This window comes from Euphorbia lathyris, chromosome 2 (genome assembly GCF_963576675.1).
Source record: "Euphorbia lathyris chromosome 2, ddEupLath1.1, whole genome shotgun sequence".
Classification (NCBI taxonomy): Eukaryota; Viridiplantae; Streptophyta; class Magnoliopsida; order Malpighiales; family Euphorbiaceae; genus Euphorbia; species Euphorbia lathyris.
The window spans coordinates 6,167,911-6,175,605 of NC_088911.1; positions in this window are offsets into that span (position 1 = coordinate 6,167,911).

Here is a 7,695-nt window from a genome sequence, read left to right on the forward strand (position 1 = left end):
AATTGGTTCTCACAATGGTAACCCATCTGAACTCGCTTGAAGGTAAAATTCAACAACCCTCAGAAGTCAATCCAGGGTACGCCACTTCTGTTGAACTTCAAAGATATTTTGCCAAGTTAACTGCAGAACTGACCAAATCGAGCGCACCTGGCAATGCTGAGTTTGCCACCTCTACCGAACTTCAAGAATGCTTTACCAAGCTTACTACTGAGCTGACCAGTACGCGTGACTTAGTATCTTCCTCTTCTCAGTGTAAAATTGACCAACTGAGTGAAGTAGTCAGCCTACTCAACATCAACAAAGCACAGATGGATGTTGATCCAGTCTCCAACAGTGAACTCTTGAGCTTTTCCCAAGCCATAATGAAGGCAATGCGTATCAACAATGCCCAGCGCATATTTTATGACTCTGCCTTGCTCAAGATGTACCACCAATCTTTTGGTCAGCTTACCAGCTCGCTCACCTGGCTTAGCAAATCCCATGAATGCCTGCTCAGTATGATTAGCAGTTCTCTTCGAGTTCCTCGCCATGTCCAAGATGACAGTGTTCCTATAATTGATGGCTTGCGAGAAAGCACTAAGAGGCTCTAGCGATACTCAACTCACCTCTCTGCTCATGCTCGCACTGACACATTCATTTATAAACCCGATGATGGCAAAACGGGGGAGACAAGTCAAGGAGGAACTCAGCTTGCAGGTAATGCCTCAGGAAGCAAAGACAAAGGCAAAGGAATAGCTAAAGCTGACCACCAAGCTCAGAAGAAGAAGAACTAGATATAGTCTAGTAAATGTTTAGAACTTAGCATAGAAACCTTCATATATGTGTTTGCCTTATTTTTCTTGTTCAATCTATGCCAAGTACTATTTTCTCAATATAGTCGATAAAATTGAACAAACAAATTAAGAAGTAAAACATACTCAGTATACATTAACACTAAAATACTTAGGTAATAAACTGAGTAACAACATACTTCTAATATTTTTGAAAGCTGACTTAAATTCAAAAAGTTCAGATCTTGAAAAATCCAACATTAAACTAAGTCAGTATACACAAATGTCTTAAAGATAATTCAATTAAATCTTGGAAGGTTTAGAATTAAGTTAAGACAATATGTGCAACCCTTACGGGGGAGTCATTTCAAAAATATATCAATCATGGGGTAACTTATAACTCAGTTCCATAATTATGTATTTTGCCAACATCAAAATGGGGGAGTTTGTTGAAACACCTTTCCACAAGATTTTGATTTGACAAAATCATCTATGATTAAGAGGCAATTAAATTTAAATGCTTTGATTTAATTGTACTAATGTGTTTGCTCAATATTGAGTGCAAAAATATATATATAAAGTAAGACAGGTCAGAAGTCAGCATAAGCCAAAAGCTGAGTGGAACGGAACTCAGCATGAAAGGATAGAAGCTGAGTAAAGTAGAACTCAGCATCAGAAGCTTCTTTCAAAGTGCCAGAACGAAGCTGACTAAATTAGAAGACTCCTTCAGAATTGAATAAACAAGAACGGAGCTGACTAAGAAGGAACTCAGCATAGAAGTTGAACATTCAAAGATAACAGATGAAGCTGAGTAACAGTCAGGACACCATGAAAGATCCGTTCACTAAATGACAAAGTCTGCCAATCTTCTGCACCAATAATTGAAGCCTCGAAAGCACACAAAAGACTAATTCCAAGAATCATGGGTCTGTGGATTATTGGTAATAGACAACTGGCACAAAAAGACAAGTCTGATGCAAGAAGACAAAACCTGACACTTGAAGAAAACAGAAGAAGAGAATGGCGGAACAGTCTGAAGCTGACCATAAGCTGTCTCCTAAAAGAGCCGTTTTGGACACAACGGCTAAACCAATTCAAAATGATCCAATCTTCAGAAATTCATCTATAAAAGGACAATGAGAGTTCTTGGATCATTTGCTCAAGTATCAAAAGAAAAATACAAAAGAGAAAATTCTAAAAGCACTCAAATACAAAACGATCTTACACCAACTTATTTATTCTCTGTGTAAATGCTAGATTGATTGTTTTGTAATCATCTAAGGTGTTCTTTACTTAAAAAAGAACAAGTGTGTAATCAATAGGAATATTGAGAGTGTTGAGCTGAGTACTTGGTTGTAAGTATTCAGTCGTAGAAAAATCTAAGTGCTGGGTTGTAGTACTTAGTAGGAGCTGAGTAGACGAATAGAGGACGTACTCTTGCATACTCACTGCCTTATAAAGGGTTTGTGCTCTACCTTGAAAGAGCTCAGTATTGGATTGAAAATCCCAGGAGGAACTGGGGACTGGACATAGGCAGAGAGGCCGAACCAGGATAAGTCGTGCTGAGTAAGTTCTAAACTCTCTCTCTCAATATATACATATATGTGCATGTGTTGCTTGTTGTATTTACTCAGCTTATAAATTGTTAAAACTGAAACTGAGTAAATCTGAGTGCTAAGTTGGAAGCTGACATTTCAAGTGTCAATTTCCAACTCTCAAGTCAAGCAGTCTTAGTTAGCATAGAACTAAAGCTGTCTGACTAATCAAACGCCCGTGCTGACCAACACACTGAGTTATCAAACTCTTAAAATAACATTAAGTCAGCATAATTAAAAGCGAAAAAGTTACATTAGTTCCTAACCCCCCCCCCCTTGGAACTAATCACTAGGGACCAACATCATGTTGTCTCTCTTGTCGTTGGCGACTTAATTGGGCCACTTGATGTCCCAAATCCCTGCAAAAAGCCTCATTGTCAGCAAGACGGGAAGATATTTCTCTTAGGAGATTAATTACTGTAGAGTCTTGCGCATTGCTGGGAGGTTGAGAACTTTGTCCTCCTTGGGCATTGGGGAATTGGCCCAAACCTTGCTCCCGAAACTCATTATGGAATCCGGATGGGGGCTTCAACACCTTTTGATTATTTTCGTAAGACAAAGTCGGGTGTGGGTGTTGAGGCCTCCATCCGTTGTTATTATTATTATTACGGTGGTGATAAGCATTCGAGTTATGGAAGGAGTTGTAATTAGAATTATACCTCGGTTGTCTCCCTACATAACTTACGCTCTCGGCGTCGCCGGAAAAAGGGCTTCTGACTTAACAATCCTGATAACATCGGGATATTATCGCAAGGACCAAAAGAGATAATCGCCTCAAGTATGCCATGAGGCATAGGAAGCCGCCCGGCGGATCCCCCTGGGTTAGCTCTAAGAGATCCGCTGGCGGATCTCTAAGGCGAATCTCTCCATTTACTTAAGTAACGGCTAACCGTCAACTCGGCCATAATGATCATTAAATGAATCATTAATAGTCTTAACCCGCCAGGTTAAGAGTAACTTGTAACCGCCATTAAATGAGCATTAATGGAGACTCTCTAGTTACCTAGTAGTTACAAATCCATCTACTATAAATAGCCTACGTCTAGGCTATCAAGGTACATTAACTCATACTTACTCTTCGCTAAGCTTTGTCCATTCAGTTTATTCTCCTTATTCGTTACTGACTTTGGCATCGGAGTGTCCCCGGCCGATCCCAACGGCGCCTCTTAGGGACGTGATCCGATCGGAAGTTTCTCCAGTGTTATCAATTGGTGCGGTGAACGTGGAATCCTTGGTTAAATAAAGGATTTTTTGTTCACACTGAAACATCATGACGGAGGAAAGACGAAATTCCTCCTCTGAGATTAAATCACTGATAATTACACCGCCAAGTGCTGGTCGCACAAATACGACCACTCCTGAGAATTGTTATAAATGTCACAAGGAAAATGGCTACGCGGATGCTCGTTGGGGGTTGACTCGAAAAACCAAACGACTTGGTGGACAAGGTAAATTGGATCGATTTATCCAAATAGAAGGAAGAGAAGATGATAGACTCAAGGAGGACTCGACGAAAAGGAAGAGAAAAAACATAATTAACGTCATAGCTGGCGGACCTAGTTATCAGCCAACGACAAAGAAGGCAAGGATGACCACCCTTGAGAGAATGTCATTAAACCGCCCTTTTTCAGATACAGGTCAGAAGATTACACCCCATGCGGACGCACTGGTTGTCACCATGAGGGTTGAAGGTTGGGAAATAAGGCGAGTAATGATTGATACGGGAAGTTCATGTAACATCATTACACGAGGAGCATTCGCCAAACTCAAAATTGATCCTGTCCGGGTAGAACCAACTGTGGTCGATATTTTAGGAGTAACTAGTCATACCATTCAGACGAAAGGTCAGGTTACTTTGGACTGCGAGCTTACTGGGGATGATCAAGTTTGGAGAGAAGATTTGGAGTTTTCGATCTTAGATGGACAATTAGCTTACAATATTATCCTTGGACGACCTTTTATCTCCGAAGTTGCAGCTCTTATCTCCATTCGCCATTTAACACTCTACATTCCCACGGCCAAGGGATGCATGATGGTCAAAGGTTGTCAAAAAGTGGCCCAAGAGACATATTCTGCATCCTTAATGATTCGCCCTCAATCTAAGGAGGAGGATGAGGAGGAACGCGTCACAATGGCTTTGGGGGAAACCGAAATGTACCCTGTGGCGGATGGGAAGCAGGTGCGGATAGCTAAAAGTCTACAAGGTGAGATCAGAGACGCAATCACCAAAGTACTTGGCGAAACTGAAGATGTTTTCGCGTGGAAGGATGAAGTACTCCACGGGATTAGCCCAAACGTGATCACCCATAAACTCAACATTGACAAAAAAACGCGGTTCCTGTGGCTCAGAAGAGGAGAAACCATGGTCCGGAAAGGCAAAAAGTGATTGAGGATGAAATCGCCAAGCTTCAAAAGGCGGATGCCATCGAGGAGGTGCTTTATACCCAGTGGTTGGCGAACGTCGTACTAGTCAAGAAAGCTGGCGGGTCTTATCGTATGTGCATCGATTTCACAGATCTTAATAAAGCCTGCCCCAAAGATAATTATCCTCTACCGTGCATAGACATGCTTGTAGATGGAACTGCCGGACACGTAATGTATTCCTTTACTGATGTAAAGTCTAGTTATCATCAAATCCCTATGGAGCCCTCGGATAGAATCAAGACCTCGTTCGTAACACATCAGGCCACTTATTGTTTCAAAGTTATGCCCTTCGGGCTCAAGAATGCGGGAGCTACCTATCAGAGGATGATGAACAAGATATTCGCGGACAATAAAAGTGGTAATTATTCCGTCTACGTAGATGACATGATCATTAAAAGCACGACGGCAGAAAGGCATGCAGAAGATATAAAGGAAGTACTGGGCGTACTGCGACACCACAACATCAAGTTAAATCCCGAGAAATGCACTTTTGGAGCTACATATGGAAAAAATTTAGGATTCATGATCAGTGAAAAAGGAGTTAGCCCAAACCCTGACAAAGTCCAAGCAGTTCTTGAGATGCAAGCGCCTCGGAACATCAAGGAGGTACAACGCCTTAACGGGCGTATCATAGCCTTGGGTAGGTTTATTTCTTGCTCAGCCCGTAGATGTCAGCCTTTTTTCGAAGTTATCAAACAGCAAAAAGCATTCGAGTGGAATGAAGATTGTCAGAATGCCTTTGAAGGAATCAAGCGGTTCCTCACAGAACCACCTATGATGAGTCGACCTTTGAAGGGAGAAGATTTATACATGTATGTATCGGTCACGGATAAAGCCGTATGCACGGTCATGATACGGGAGGAGGATGGCCAACAGTTCCCAATTTATTACGTGAGCAAGGTTTTGAAAGATGCTGAAACCAGATATTCAAGACTAGATAAAATGGCACTGGCTGTTGTAACCACGGCAATACGCCTTAGGCCATATTTTCAGGCGCATACAGTAATAGTTCGTACCAATATACCAATGAGAAAAGTATTGCAGAAGCCGGACACTTCGGGAAGGTTGATGGAATGGGCGATCCGCCTAGGCGAATTTGATGTAAGATATGAAAGCAGGTCATCATTGAAAAGTCAAGTCCTGGCGGACTTCGTGAATGAATTCACTGATGAGGGGATATCTCATCCCAAACCTCCGTTAGAAGAATGGTCGATGTATACCGACGGGGCTTCATCGGCGGAGGGAGCAGGGGTGGGAGTTATGATCAAGGGTCCCCATTACATAAAATTGTGGTACGCAGCAAAATTAAATTTCCATGCCACTAATAATGCTGCTGAGTACGAGGCCCTGATATTGGGTCTACGTATACTTCAAGAGATCACCCCAGAGCGGATCGTGATCTACAGTGATTCAAAACTAATGGTCAACCAAGTCATCAAGAATTACGAGGTAAAAGACGAGATCCTGGCCAAATATGTAGCAGAAGTCAAAAAATTGCTAGATAACCTTGAGGCTAAAGAAGCCAGATGGGAATTGGTTCACATACCAAGAGAATCCAACACAGAGGCGGATCAATTGGCCAAAATGGCTTCTTGTGAGACAAACTGGGCAGATCCGGACTGTCCCTTCGAGGTAAAAATGGCCCCGACATTTGTATCTGCAGAAGTAACCCTACTTACAACAGTGGAAGATGATTGGAGGACGGTTATCCGCCAATACTTGCTAAATGGAACATTACCTCAAGATAAAGAAGAGTCGCGAAGGATAATCAGAAGGGCAGCTTATTTCTCCTTGATCAACGATGGTCTTTATAGAAAATCCTTTAGCCATCCTTGGCTGAAGTGCATTCTACCTGAGGAGGGACAGCAAATCCTTAAGGAGCTGCACGAAGGATCTTGTGGATCACACGAGGCATCCGCCACGATTTTGAAAAAATCCAGGTTAGCAGGTTTCTACTGGCCTACGGCCGAGTTAGACGCCCAGAGTTTGGTAGAATCTTGTCACAGTTGCCAGATTCATGCAAATGAGTCACACACCACCAAGCACATCCAAAAACCAATCATTGAAGGCCGTCTGTTCGCCCTCTGGGGAATAGACATTGTTGGCCCATTTCCTCCAACTCGCCGGCAAAAGAGGTATGTAATAGTGGCGGTGGACCATTTCACCAAATGGGTGGAAGCCGAGGCCGTTTCCTCCATTACAGCGGAGCGGATAGTGGAGTTTGTTAGGGACAACATCGTGGGAAGATACGGCATTCCACATACTATTATCACCGACAACGGGACACAATTTAACTGTGGCAAATTCAAGGCTTTTTGTGAGGGATTGGGCATCCTGAACAGATTCGCTTCCGTTTATTATCCTCAGTCCAATGGAATGACCGAAGTAACCAACCGAACGATTGTAAAAGGGATAAAAAAGAGACTAGGAGAACACGACAAAAAATGGGCGGATCAGCTTACGAGTGTTTTGTGGGCCTATCGTACAACTCCTAGAACTGCTACAGGAGAAACGCCATTCGCCCTTTCTCATGGAGTGGAGGCTGTAATCCCAGTTGAAATACAAGTCCCCAGTGATCGAGTGGCCTTTTATTGCGAAGAGGACAATGATAAACAGTTAAGGGACCGCCTAGATCGGGTTGAAGACCGTAGAAACCAATCCTATGTACGCATGGCAGCATATAAACAGCGGATTGCCTCTTATCATGACAAAAATGTCAAGCTTGTGGATTTGAAGACGGGGGATCTGGTGCTTCGTAAAGCTGATAAAATCCAATCTCGAGAAGGCAAAGGCAAGTTAGGGATCAATTGGGTAGGTCCATACCAGATAGTGGAGAAGGTTGGACCAGCCACATTCAAAATACAAGATACGAAGGGCAATACGCTACCACGCACGTGGAATCTCCA